The sequence below is a fragment of the Panthera leo genome, chromosome C2, assembly GCF_018350215.1.
Source record: "Panthera leo isolate Ple1 chromosome C2, P.leo_Ple1_pat1.1, whole genome shotgun sequence".
Lineage (NCBI taxonomy): Eukaryota > Metazoa > Chordata > Mammalia > Carnivora > Felidae > Panthera > Panthera leo.
The window spans coordinates 104,123,124-104,138,029 of NC_056687.1; the positions used below are offsets into that span (position 1 = coordinate 104,123,124).

Here is a 14,906-nt window from a genome sequence, read left to right on the forward strand (position 1 = left end):
ATGACCTGAGCCGAAGTCGGACGCTTAACTGACTGAGCCACCCAGGCACCCCAATATGACCTTTTTTAAAATATTTTTTTTACGTTTATTTTATTTTGAGAGACAGAGCACACACAAGCGGGGAGGGGCAGAGAGAGGGAGAGAGAGAATCCCAAGCAGGCTCGTTCTGTCAGTGCAGAATCCGACATGGCTCAATTCCATGACCTGTAAGATCATGACCTAAGTGGATATCAAGAGTTGCATCCTGAGCCACCCATGCACTCTAAAAAGATGACCTTTATCTTTATCAGTGAAAGAGCTGTTATTGATGACTCATGCTATCTGCAGGTTGAATGCATCCTAAAATTGTGAACCTGCAGCTAGACAGCCTTCCTACCCAGTCACAAGCTGTGTGGGCCACCTTAGACCCCCTGTGCAGGGCAGAGAGCTGCTCTTGGAATACTCACAGAATGCAAAAACAGGGTGGAACACATGTGTGCAGCAGGCAGGCAGATCTCCAGGAGCCAGGAGGAGGGAGACGGTGGAGGAGCCTGCTGGCTTGGCCAGCACTGATCATGCAGGCAGTGGCAGTAAGTCTGACAAGTTCTGGGAGGAGTGAGTGATGATGAGGAAAGACCAGAAAGTCATAGGAAAGAAGATTCCCCTCCTCCAACGTTCTCCACATTTTTCTTCTCTTACTCCATTTAGTTTAACCATTAACCAGTGGTGTGGCTGCCCTCTGGAGACAAAGTTAACAATCTACCTGGGCAGTCCTCATCCCCCACTTTCAAAAGACTATTCCCCCAACACCAGCTGCAACTCTTCCGGGATGCTGGTGGGCAGTGTTTTATTTTTAACTCCGGAAGGCTCTAAAATGGGTCAGAATAACACATTAATTAAATTAATTCTAAAACCTGCATCCAAGGCTAAAAATTCTTTCTATATTCTATTTCCCTTCCCAAATTATTCCAGCCACATTGTCCAATGTAGTTTATCAAAGGTTGGCAAAGAAATAAAATAACAACATAAACACATTTCATAAAAATGTCATCAACATACAAAGTCCTAAATTTAATCTTAACTGCCTTTTTTAATGGATTTTCCTGGGAGGAAATTGAAGTTAAAAATTAAATTCCATGCAAATTAGTCCAAAGATTTCAGAGGTCAAAAGAATTAAAATGCAAAATCACATTCTCTTGCACTTGTAAGTTAAAGATCCAAAGAAATTGAAGTCCAGACTTCATCCTCTCTGATTTCTTATTTCTGTCTACTCTCAGCTAGAAGGGTCTTTGCTGCCAAGTAGAGCTGGGGTGTCTTTGGCAGCTACAAGCTGGGCTATGTTCTGTGGAATGGATATAGATCCTCTAGGGTGCATACTGACTGCGTCTCCAGGATGTCCTGTATTTAAAGGCTCCAAGACTTAACAACACAAAAGACTATCACAGCAACCCCCGAAACCACCAAATCTAGAAAAACAACTCAATTGCGTTATCACAAGTAGGATGATGTTTCCAGAGCCCTGAGTTAGTGTCACTAAAGACCCTAGCAGAGGGATGCCTGGATGGCTCATCAGTTAAGCGTGCAACTTCAGCTCAGGTCATGATCTCACAGTTCATGAGTTGGAGCCCGGTGTTGGGCTCTGTGCTGACAGCTCAGAGCCTGGAGCCTGCTTTGGATTCTGTTTGTGTATCTCTCTCTGCCCCTGCCCCTCTCGTGCTCTGTCTCTCTCCCTCTCTCTCTCTCACAAATAAATAAACATTAAAAAAAATTTTTTTTTAGATCCTGGCAGAGATTCAATAGTAGTGGACAAAAGGAAGTGACATCAAGAAAATATCTTAGTTTAACCTCTTCATGATGCCAGTGAGTCCAGGCTAGTTATCTGAAGTATCTGGTATCTGAATTTACACAGAATCAGGTTCAAACTCCCATCTGGGAGTTCATTTTGACGCTATGTAGTGTCATATAGGAGGGGTGCTGAGGCTCTGCTGATAGTCTTCTTTTTAAGATAGTAGCATTTGGGACGTTACAATCTTGCACAGTTAGAAATTTGCGTTGATGGCAGCCCGAATCACCAGACTTTGTTTGACATGCCCCTGCCTTTCTACATGTTCATAATCTCTGATTTCCTGTTTTCCCTTAGCTCATGTTTCTGGCATCCCTATGCCGAACTAAGGGTAGGCCTCATCAACAACTCATGAGCAGGACTTTTTTGGTCCTACACCACAGGAAGTGCTTCTATAGCTTCTTGCTATTAAATTGCTTAGGATTATAAAATCTCTCTAGGAAGGAGATTTTTGCTTAGTTGTCATATTTGATTCAGCTGAAGAATTACTCTTAGATTCCTGAACCAGATTATTGTTGATGCTTCAGAGCTTATGTTTCTCATGGTCTGTAGGAATCAATTCTTCCCCCAATGGGTTCCTTGATTCGCTGTTTCCTCAACTTTGGTATATTCCAGGTCTCGAACAGCATTTGCATCTGGGACATCTTTAACTGATGCACTAGTATATGCCTATACTGCTTCATTCCCCTCTGCCATTACCCTGCTGCTGCCACAGAGGCTGTAGAATCTCTAAAAGTTTAACCTACTTCTTAAATTGAATCCTCTCCTTTATTAACACACACAGGGCTAAAATTGAGGGCCTTCCTTTCTTTATTTTCTCTTTGCCTTCTGGCCCAGAAAATAGTTTTTCTAGCATATTCCTCTGGCATTTGATGTATAGATGATCCCTTAGTGAGGGATATGAAATCCATAATTTCTAAGGCAACCAGAAGCTTCACCGTGTAAACAAATCTTGGCCACCTTCTCCTGCCCATGTTGAATAGTTGCACTTGGAAGATATTTTCCCATCAAATCAACATCTAATCTGGGCCTGGGGGCACCTGGGTGGCTCTATTGGTTGAGCACCCAACTCTTGATCTCAGCTCAGGTCTTGGTCCCAGGGTTGTGGGATCGAGCCCCACATCGGGCCCTGTGCTGACAGCATGGAGTCTGCTTGGAATTCTCTCTTTCCCTCTCTCTCTCTCTCTGCTCCTCCCCCCCCCCCAATAAATAAATAAACTTAAAAAAATTTATAATCTGGGCCTGGACTCTATCAATTATTATTCTGTTTGACTTCCATTTTTATGTTTCATCTCTGACGAGACTTCCCTTAGAATGCCAATTCCATAAGTTTCTCTGACATGTGCCCTCAAGGTATAGGCAGGACCTACTTGCCACCTGTATTAACTGTCTGTCTCTGAATCAAACTCATGTAACAGTGACTTGAATATATTATGCTTATCTTCCTGGTCTTCCCCTCTCAAATCTGTCCCCATTCTTTGTGACTACTTGGTAGAACCACCCCAGTCTTCAAAAGGTTATTCTTCAATGCTTTTAGTGTGGATTCTTCATCTGTTCTTTTCAGAGGAGCCTCTCCGTTCATTCTTGAATTTGGTTTCTTAGGAGCAGGGACTCAGAGATTTTACCTCTTTTTTTTTTTTTAATGGGCCTAATCATGACTCCTAAACTAATAATAATTAAAAACATCTTTACCTTTTCTAATACCCTTGTTATGAACAATCAGCCCCGCCCCCCCCACCCCTCCCCAGTATACCTCCTATTCCTTTGGCATATATCCTTTCTTGTTGCCAAGAGCTTATGTTGATCTTCCTATATGTCCAGTCTCTCCACTGAACTCTCATTCTGTTTCTACTGTGGATTGTTTGTGTCCTCCCCAAATTCATTTTAGATCCTAATGGCCAATAAGATGGTGTTTGGAAGTGGTCATCTTTGGGAGGTGACTAAGTCGTGAGGATGGAACTCTTCTAAGTGAGCTTAGTGCCCTGTCAAAAAAGGCCCCGGAGAGCTCCCTTCCACCATGTGAGGTCATAGTGAGAAGATGGCAGTCTATGGACCAAGAAGCGAGCTCTCACCAGACACCAAATTTGCCAGTGCCCTTATCTTGGACTTCCCAGCAATCAGAACTATAAATTTCTGTTTTTATAAGCCACCCAGTCTATGGCATTTTGTCATAGCAGTCTGAACAAAGAGAGTTTCCTTTAAAAGTTTTTGCTCTTATAGTCAGACTAAACCATAAGTTTCAAATTTCTCCTTTGTTGTCTGAAGAGACTTCATTACTGGGGATGGAGGGCCCAGGCACAGGCCTTTGAGTTGTTTTTGTACCTCAATTCCCAAAATAGCACATTCTCTTTACTTTAAGAGTTCCCATTCCTGTATATGAGCTTATTAATAAGATTTGGCATATTTTTATCGGTGAGATTCGCAGTTTGGATCTCCAAAATCTGTAGCCATGGTCAGGACTGGTGTAGTAAATCCAGAGCCACTTGAAGCTACATGATAAAGCTGATTTTTTTTTTTTTCCAACGTTTTTTATTTATTTTTGGGACAGAGAGAGACAGAGCATGAACGGGGGAGGGGCAGAGATAGAGGGAGACACAGAATCGGAAACAGGCTCCAGGCTCCGAGCCATCAGCCCAGAGCCTGACGTGGGGCTCGAACTCACAGACCACGAGATCGTGACCTGGCTGAAGTCGGACGGATAAAGCTGATTTTTAAGTCTATGGATGAGCCACATGAATATTAGTTGTGCCACAATTTTCTCCCTTGGGCTCAAAACAGTATAAAGTATAATATTTCAGACAGTTGACCTAGCACTGCATACTTTGAGCTGCCAATGATGATGTAAAGCCAGAACCTTTTCTACCATCCAAGTTATTGTCATTTCTTGCCTGGAGACAAGAGATAGTCTTGTCTGCAATAGTTCCCAACTCATCTCCCTGCCACCATTTTTGCTCCCTAATAGTCTGTCTTCCACATAGCTGCCAGAATAGCCTTATATAAGGTCACTAAAAACTTATATGAGGTCAAAAAAAAAAATCAAGAAATGAAAAGATAACCCACAGAACGGGAGAAAGTTTTTGCAGATCATATGTCTGAGAAGGGCCAAGTATCTTGAATATAAAAAGAGCTCTTACAGCTCAACAATAAAAAGACAAATAACCCAAGATAAAAATAGACAAAGGGCTTAGGTAGACATTTCTCCAAAGAAATATACAAACAACTAAAAAGCACATGAAATGACTCTCAACATCATTAGTCATTAGAGAATTGACAAATCAAAAGCACAAGGAGATGTGACTTTATACCTACTAGGATGGCTCTAATCAGAAAAACATAAAATAACAAGCGTTGGCAAGGATGTGGAGAAATTAGAATCCTCATACATTGCTGTTTGGAATATAAAATGGCTCTTTCTCGGAGCAGCCACTTTGGAAAGGAATTTGGTAGTTCCTCAAGAAGTTACACACAGAATTACACACAAAATGATCTAGCAATTCTACTCGTAGGTATATACCCAAGACAAATGAAAGCACATATTCATAAAAAACTTGTACACAAATGTTCATAGCAGCATTATTCATAAAAGCGAAAAACTGAACCAGCCCAACTGTCCATTAACAGATGAATGGATAAAATGTGGTCTATACATAAAATGGAATATTATTGTCATAAAAAGGAATGAAATACTATTACATGCTACAACATGAATGACCTTGAAATATTATGCTAAGTGAAAGAAGGTTGGCACAATAGGCTCTATGATTCCATTTATGTAAAAATGTCCAGAATAGGCAAATCCATAGATTTGAAAAGCAAATTACTGTTTGCCCAGGGCTGGGGAAAGGGGAGGAACTGCTAACAGGTACGATGTTTCTTTTTGGAGTGGCAGGAATGCTCTGGAATTAGTGATAATGGTTGCACTCATTATGACATGCTAAAACCAATGAATTGTACACTTTAAAATGATGAAGTTTGTGTTATATGAATTATATCCTTTTTAAATGTTTATTTATTTTGGGACAGAGAGAGAGAGAGAGAGAGCACGTGCAGGTGGGGGAGGGGCAGAGAGAGAGAGAGAGAGAGAGAGAGAATTCCAGGCAGGCTCTGCACTATCAGCACAGAGCCCGACCTGGGGCTTGATCCCATGAACTGTGAGATCATGACCTGAGCCAAAATCAAGGTTGGACACTCAACTGACTAAGCCACCCTGTGAATTATATCTTAATTTAAAAAAATACTAGTTAGGAAAAAAACTTAGATCATGATTTTCTACTGGTTAAACTCTTCAATGACTTCCTATGGCACTTACGTAAAATTGAACCTCCTTACCTAGCCCTATAAGGCCCTATATGGTATGACCCCTGCCTGCCTTTCTTATCTCACCCCCCCATCACTTCCCTCACACCCATCCTCCATTTATATTACAGTGCAGGCTAACTGGCCTTCCACTTCTGGCTCAGGTCTTTACACTTAATCTTCCTCCTGTGTAGAATATTCTTTGCCCAGGGCTTCTCATGGCTGCCTCTCACCATAGAGGTCTCAGATTGTCACCTCTTCAGCAAGTCTTCCCTTACCATCCCCATCACTGCCTTATTTTCATCACAGCACTTAGCACGATCTGAAATTATTTGTTTACCATAAATTCTGAGAGCAGAGATTTTGCCTGCCTAGTTCACTGCTATCACCCAAGTTCTAAGAATGATGCTTGACATAGAGTAGATGTTTATAATATATTTTGAATGAATGAACAGGACCTAATTTGTGTACATCAGATATTTAGACATTTTGATGGTATTTGGGGGCTGTCAGAGCTGCACCTGATTTGAATGAGAACCTCAGGGGGCCCCGTTGAGGCCAGGTGTACAGTATCTAGGGAGGGGAGAAAGAAACAGGAGGAGTGGAGAAATGTGCCTCATCATCACTTCCAAATACCCAAAGACAAAATTTTGTAGAAACCATGATAAAACTGCCCTAAGTTCAAGAAATGAGTTATAGAAATCTTGCAGTGTAATTCACGGTTCTGTTTATTCCCTGAGAGGAGATTTGGGGCATACATGCTTGATATGAATTCACTGGAGGACATCAAAGGGAGGATGACTTATGAGATAGCACCATGACTGTTCCTGTAATTGCAGCTCAGCCTAGCTTCTGGCTTGGGCTTTGATCCTGGAAGGAGCAGTAATAAAGACCACTGCTTCTGAGCACAAAGCACATCTGTTTTGGGGCCCTGGAAGAGGGTAGGCCAGGAAAGAAGGGTGGGATGACAGCCATTAAGAATGGAATTAAGGTGGGGTGCCTGGGTGGCTCAGTGGGTTAAGCATCCAACTTCGGCTCAGGTCATGGTCTCATGGTTCATGGGTTCGAGTCCTGAGTCAAGCTCTATGCTGACAGCTCAGAGCCTAGAACCTGCTTCGGATTCTGTATATCCCTCTCTCTCTGCCCCACCCCCCTCGTGCTCTGTCTCTCTCTCTCAAATACAAATAAGCATTTAAAAAAAAAAACAATGGAATTAAGGAGTAAGCATGAATACGCCTATGCTGAGGAGGTGTCAAGGTAGTGGGAACCACAGGGCTGACCTTAGGAGCACAAATGAGGATGACGAGAGCCAGGAAAACACCCTCTGAAGCAGACACCCTAAAGTTTCTATGAAGGATCTGAGGACTGGGATCTCTGCATTTTGCTAGTACAGACTGAGCCACACACTGCTATGTCATCAGTATGACCTAGGGAAATGTGGTTACACGTATAACATAGGGGAAAATACTCATATTCCCTCATTCAAATGAGGAACATATTCTGCTTTTATCCTGAGATCATCAATGAATCATATGTGACATAAACTAAATGGAAGCAACATTGGGAGGAAAATCCATCTGTCACTGTATCTTTTTGTGAGTCTAATCATTAGGCAAAAGGAAATGCTTACCTCTAAACTAGGCCAGGTGGAAAAAGGATATACAGATAATTTAGACTTAGACGATGAAATGAGGAGAGAACTTACTGAGGCAGGAAAGAAAAGGCTTGGAGGGATGAGAAGGTGAGGTGATGCAAGGAAATAAAAGGCTAGTTCCAACCCTGTAAAATGGAAAGAATAGACGTGTAAGCTTGAAAAGACTTTATTTAAAATCACTTTGAACAATTACATATAAAGTATTGAAAATAAAAGTGATTTTTAGATGGCTTCAATATAAGAAAGTCAGAACATGATGTGGCCCAGCTTGCCCAGACTCATTGAGGTAATATCTAAGGATGTCTTAGATTATGAATTAAATGCATTTCAGGCTGTAAGAAGGAACCCAGTACTGGCTTGTGCAGATTTGAATTTCCAGAACAGCCTGCTGGGTGGCCTCCACTGTCAAGCCATCTCGCACACTCCATTGCCTAACTAATCTGCCTGAAACAAGCCTGTAATCACTATAAAACCTTCAGCACCTTCCCACGTCTTACTAAATCCACTCTGAGCTCTGCCTGGCCCTCTAGTCCGACCTTACCTGTTCCGTCTTCCTTCTTCCTTTCTCTCCAGCACACACCCCTCTCTCAGACCTGTCTCTCCACTTGTCCTGCTTCTGGACCTTTGCCCAAGAGGCTGCTTTGGTCAGAAACATATGCTATTATCTGCCTGGCCAGATGACATCCTTCTGTCCAGGTTGAGCTTCCTTTTCAATTCTTCCATGGATCTTTCTTGATTGTCCTTTTCTTTGAACTCCTCAAACACAACTGTTCAATTATATACTGCTATATATTAGTCATTATTCTTTCTTTTCTGAGAGACAGAGAGAGAGGGGGGGAGAGAGAGAGAGAGAGAGACAGAGACAGAGAATGAGTGGGGGAGGGGCAGAGAGAGAGGGGGACAGAGGATCTGAAATGGGCCCTGCACTGACAGCAGAGAGCTGATGCAGAGCTCAGACTCATGAACTGAGAGATAGTGATCTGAGCCAAAGTCGGATGCTCACCCAAATGAGCCACCCAGGTGCCCCATATTAGTCATTATTCTTTTACATGTTAGCACCAGGAAATGGAGGAAAGAGAAGAGAGAAATTAATAACAGAGAAGTGTGAAATCCCCATTTTAGATTCCAATTTGGAGGTGGGACTTTGGCAGAGGATCGAGGAAGTACAGCAGAGTGGTCCCAGAAGCCTTTGGTGCAGGAAAGGAAGCAGAGACAGTTGTAATGAGCATCCTGCTTTCCATATCACTTGGCAGTAACATCTTAAGTTTTAAGTTCAGCATCACGAGGAATAAGAAATTTAACCTGTGAATGTTCTAGATAACGGAAGCTTATCATGCAAATTATTGGGCCCCATTCCAGACCTACTGAATCAGAATCTCTGAGGTTGGGGCCCAGAAATCTGGGTTTTAATAGCACTCTAGGCAATTGTGATGCACAATAATGTTTAGAGAACCAGTGCTTTAGAGCATAAAACCTTAAACATTACTTACTATATAAAACTATTTTTTTAATGTTTATTTATTTTTGAGAGAGAGTGAGACACAGTATGAGCAGGGGAGGGGCCGAGAGAAAGGAAGACACAGAATCTGAAGCAGGCTCGAGACTCCGAGCTGTCAGCACAGAGCCCGACACGGGGCTTGAACTCATGAACCATGAGATCATGACCTGAGCCGAAGTCGGACGCTTAATCAACTGAGCCACCCAGGTGCCCCGCATATAAAACTATTTCTATAATATATGGCAAACATTACTCACTATATAAAACAATTTCGTTAGCATATGACATACTTCCTTGCCTTCTGGAACAGAACAGGCTAAACACAAAGTGTTTGTTTCTTGTGGGGCCAGAGTCACTAGGACAAACATTACTTGTTGCCCAGTGTCATTGTAACAGGCAGCACACCAGACAGAAAACTCAGGCACCATGCTGTTAGGGCCCCAGCCAACCAGGTCACCTCATTGGAGCAACTCACAGCAACTGTCATCTGAGTCCACCATCTGGGCCATTATCTACAGCTTGGGGCTCTATGAAAATAATATAGACTAATAGAAACTGACTGAATCACAGTATAAAAGAAAATGCACGTGGTTCACTAATTATGCCCACACCAAGTAGTACAATGAATACGGCGCAGAGGTGTTTTGTGTGCCATATTCCAGTGTCTCTACACCAAAGGAGTGGTGGAGTTCTTAGTCAACTCTTGGGAGATGTTTCTGTTCTCAACTGTATTTCACTTACTCACTTACGATCTAGGCTTTACTGATCTTCCTCCAAGGAACGCCATTCTTGCTATACACCAAGTTTGCCTAGGAAAACTCCTTCCTTACAAGTCATTAAAAGTTCTCAAAATCACGGGGCTCCTGGGTGGCTCAGCCCGTTGAGTGTCTGATTCTTGGTTTTGGCTCAGGTCATGATCTCACAGTTGGTGGGATCAAGCCCCAAGTCAGGCTCTGCCCTGACAGCACAGAGCCTGCTTGGGATTCTCTCCCTCCCTTCTTTCCGCCTCTCTCAAATAAATAAACTTAAAAGAATTCTCAAAATCTGCATCTGCACTTGCTCAAAGTTCAGATTTTACTAAGGTATCTCCCTGGATGATGGCTATGGGGGGTTAGCTTTCCTTGAACACATTGTGCTGACCTGCTACCAGCTTCTTACTTCCAGGGAGCGGCAGCTTTTCCACACTCACACCTTGGTGTGTACCTCCGACCAGCATCTTTGTGCTCTGCCCCTACTGAGGGCTTCAGCGAGATTTACATCCAGTTCAGTTCCTTTTGGGAAGAAATAACTTCCAGTTGAGTCCAAACTGAGCAAGATTTCCTTGGATTTGAAGGTAGATGCATATGGAAATTTGACAGATACTGCCAAAATGCCTCTCAGAGGAGTTCCCCAGAAACGTAGTTTGCCTGTTTGCCCACAGCCTTACCAGCAGAGACAGAAATTTCTTTTTCCTGTGGATGTCATGATGCCCTGTGACATCTTCACATAGTAATCGCCATTAGAAGAACTTCAGTCATCTCTCTTCAGATGCTGACTCTTCCTCTCATTTTCTTTTTCTATTTAATTCAAAGAATTGAATTGAAAACTTACTTTGAAACTAGTTCTCACAAGTATAAAATCACAGAACTTGCAACTTGGCTATGATATTTCTCATGACCTCTGTTCTTTTTCTCCTTGAAGATGAGTCAAGAGTTTTAAAATCAGAAGGAAAAGAAATTTTTAAGTGATCTAGCACCAATTTGTATAATAGACTTTGGAGTTTTGTTGTTAATCTATCTCCATATTCCAAGACATCTCTTTATTTCCATTCATAGAAAAGCATTGTCATTTATTGGGAGTCAAAAGGCTCCCTTACCACCCAGTACTGTCCTATCATTCATTTCTAGGACAGCTGAAGTTCAAAAGTTAATCACTAATGCAGATGTTAATCATAGGGGACACTGGGTTGGGGGTCAGGAAGAGTATATAGGATCTTTCTGTACTTCCTGCTCACATTTTCTGTAAATCTAAAACTGCTCTAAAAAAAGAGTCTAAAATTTTTTAAAGTAAAAAACAGAATAGGTTATGTAACAAAATGCTGTTTTTGTAAATGAGAAATGCATGCATAGAAAACAACAAAACACATTTTACAAAAGTAGATACAAAGTGAATACACTCATTCAATACATTAGAGTGGTGGTCTTTGTGGGCAGTGATAATGGAAGTGCAGTATGGTGAAAAAAATGAAATTAACAAACTCAGAGAGGAACATTGCATGGACCAATGATGATAGTATGCCATGAACTGAGTATGATAAATGTGTCCTATGAACTTGAAATCTAAATTAAAAAAAAAAAAAAAAGGTAGTGTTTCTCAACTTGAGCAGGGAGGTAGAGTTTAGAGAGATTTTATTTTTTTATTTTGGGAGGGGGTGCGAGCAGGAAAGAGGAGGAGAGGGAGAGAGAGAGAGACAGCAGGCTCCACACTCAGCATGGAGCCCAATCTGGGGCTCCATCCCACGACCTGGGATCATGACCTGAGCCTAAATCAAGAGGTGGAGACTCAATCAACTGAGCCACCCAGGCGCCCCTAGAGAAATTTTAAAAGAACGCACATGCCTCAGTCCCATTTCAGACCCAACTACATCAGAGGCTCCAGACTTGGAGCCCAAATATGTGCATTTTGCAAAAGTTCCTATATTAGCCAGGACACTTTTAGTTACAAAACCCCAACTCAAATATGTATAATGAATATAGGGGCTGTATTGGCTCATGTGGCTTGGAAGTCTGGGGAGTAGTGTAGCTTCAGGCACAGATTAATCCAGGAGCTCAAGCTATCCAATCATGCTCTCTCCCACTGCTGTCTGTTTCCAGCTCGATCTCCCCTATTGTGACAGGTTCTCTTTCCCTGTGGTAGGGAAGGTTTTTACTGACATTTATAGTCATGTGGAGGGAGGAAGGGGACGGAGTAAAATGGAACACTGTAACTGACAACGCCTCAAGGGCCACAGGAAGTGAAGTAGGAGTTCCCCAATAGAAGGGATAGGTGATTATCATATCTCCCCAGGAATATAATTCAGAATAACTCAAACATTCCCTTGTAGGATGACATGGATCTTCATGACTAAAAAAAAAAAAAAAAAAAAAGAAATATTTTCCAGGTTCCCCATCCTGGTCTCTTGCTCACTTGGGCTCGGCTGCCATGTTCAGTCTAGTCTTGAACATGCCATCATGTTCAGTCACACCTTCCCCTGTCCCAGAAATACAAAAGCATTTAGTCAAATTTGCTATGTGTCTGACTTACAGCTCTCCTGGATAAGCTTAGAATAAAAACATAAAGATATTTAGTGCAACTATGTGTTCAGCAATATAGATGATGAGTCTAAGAAGGAAAAAGACTGGATAAGTTATCATATCCAAGGTCACAGCAAGCAGAAGTGACAGTTTGAATTTGAGCTCAGATTTTATATCTCCAAACCTCATGCTCTGTCCAAAGTGCAACACTGAACAGGTAGTATTAATAATAAAAATGGGGAACATGGCTGGCTCAGTTGGAAGAGCATGTGACTCTTGATCTTGGTGTCATGAGTTCAAGCCCCACGTTGGGTGTAGATATTACTTAAATAAGTAAATAAATGTTAAATAATAATTATTCTTATTACAATAAAAATTGCTACTATTTATTGAGTTTTTGCTAGGTTCCAGGCAGTGTTTTATAAACATTATCTCACTAACTCTCATAACAGGCTATGAAGAAGGTATCATCCCCATTTTATAGATGGAATTGTATAGCTCAGAGAAGAACTGAGCTCAGAGAAGTAATAATCCTGATTACATAGCTATTAAGTGTAGAACCAGGACCTAAAACCAAATACATTCAAAAAAAGGTTTATTTCAGAAGAACAAAAACTTAATAAATTAGCCAATAAATAACATCAAGCCTACTTCCAGGGGAAAAATAAAGTATCTAATTTTTGAAGATCATAACTAATTAGTTAAAGTTGACTTACTTGTTGGAAAACATAGACCTTAAAATATAATCATTCAAACATAATAGAAGCTTTATTTCTCTCTAACGAAATGGTTCAGAGGGGTGTTCCAGCTTGGAAGGGTTCAGCTCCATGAACTCCAGGTCATTCAGGGACTTGGCAGAACAGAGTTTCTGTCATCCTAAACATGTGGCTTCTAAGGTCACTCTGCTTGTCACCATCCTGGCCCATAAGAAGGAGGAAAGGCGCACAATGTCTAGTCCCTTGAAAGCATAGTCCAGAAGGGCACAAATAGCTTCTGATGCATTCCAGTATCAAGAGCTCAGTCACATGAAACACTCCGCAGCAAAGGAGGCTGCACAATGTGGCTTGTGGTTGGACAGGCATGACCTACAGCCATGATAGTTAAGGCTGCTGTGGAAGAAAAAAGAACAAATTTTGGTGGTGGAGCTGTTGGTAGCTGTCTCTGCCACAACAATCTAGTAGACTTAGCCATTAACATAGACAGAGACCTATTTATCATAAAACTTATGAAACTTGGGGCACCGGGGTGGCCCAGTTGGTTGAGCATCCAACTTCGGCACAGGTCATGACCTCACAGTTCGTGAGTTTCAGCCCCGTATCGGGCTCTGTGCTGACAACTCACAGCCTGGAGCCTGCTTCGGATTCGGTGTCTCCCTCTCTCTCTGCCACTCCCCCACTCACACTCGCTCGCTCTCTCAAAAATAAATAAACGTTAAAGTTAAAAAAAAAAAAAAAAACTATGAAACTCAAACTTCTAGGCCTCTCACTTGCATGGCCTCTTCCAAGGCCCTTTTAGGGGCCTGTATTACTTAGCAATTTTTGGATAACAAATTACTCCAAAACTTGTCAGCTTAAAACAATAACCTTATTATCTCACACAATTCCTGAGAGTCTGAAATCTGGGAGCTGCTTCTCTGAGTGGCTCTGGCTCAGAATATTAAGCTGTCAGCCAAAAATGCAGTTATTTAAAGGCTTGACCAGGGCTGGAGGATCCACTTCTGAAATGGTAATCACATAGCTGTGGGCTGGAGGCTTCAGTTTGTCACTGCATGGTCTAATCCACAGGGTTGTCTGATGGTTCTCAAGACATGGAAGCTGAGTTCCCCCAGAGTGAATGATCTGGGAGAGAGGGGTAAAAGTCATAATGCCCTTTATAACCTAGCCTCCAAACTGACATCACTGCTACCTAATTCTGTTGGTCTCACAGACCAACCTCAATGCAATATGAGAGAGGAGGTAGCACCAGAAGAGGGGGATAAGAAGGGGGAAATCTTCATATATGAGGCTGTGTATCAATAGGATCTAGCAATACATTCACATGTTTTTTGTAGTATTGGCAAAAGATTTTTTTATGCTCTTTTTTTTTAATGTTTATTTATTTTTGAGAGATAGGGAGAGAGAGAAAGAGAGCAAGCAGGGGAGGGGCAGAGAAGGAGGAGGACAGAGGATTCAGTGTGCCCCGCGCTGACAGGAGAGAACCAAATGTAGGGCTTGAACTCATGAACCATGAGATCATGACCTGAGCTGAAGTCGGATGCTTAACTGACTGAGCCACCCAGGCACCCCTGTTATTTTTCTTAATGAGTTCTCCCTAGTTGTATAAGCTTATGGCACCACAAAACATGAATCCTTTTTTTATACGACC

The 14,906-nt window shown here is 42.0% G+C and overlaps 1 long non-coding RNA gene across 1 annotated transcript; it reads right to left on the reverse strand.

Annotated features, from left to right (window-relative positions):
• Positions 1-7,822: 7,822 nt before the first annotated feature.
• LOC122198523 lies at positions 7,823-14,366 on the reverse strand. Its single transcript, XR_006193033.1, has 5 exons — positions 14,126-14,366; positions 13,259-13,651; positions 12,436-12,499; positions 10,697-10,826; positions 7,823-7,897 (listed from the first exon to the last, which is right to left on the reverse strand). It is a non-coding gene; the product is annotated as an uncharacterized LOC122198523 (long non-coding RNA).
• Between the last annotated feature and the right edge of the window lie 540 nt (positions 14,367-14,906).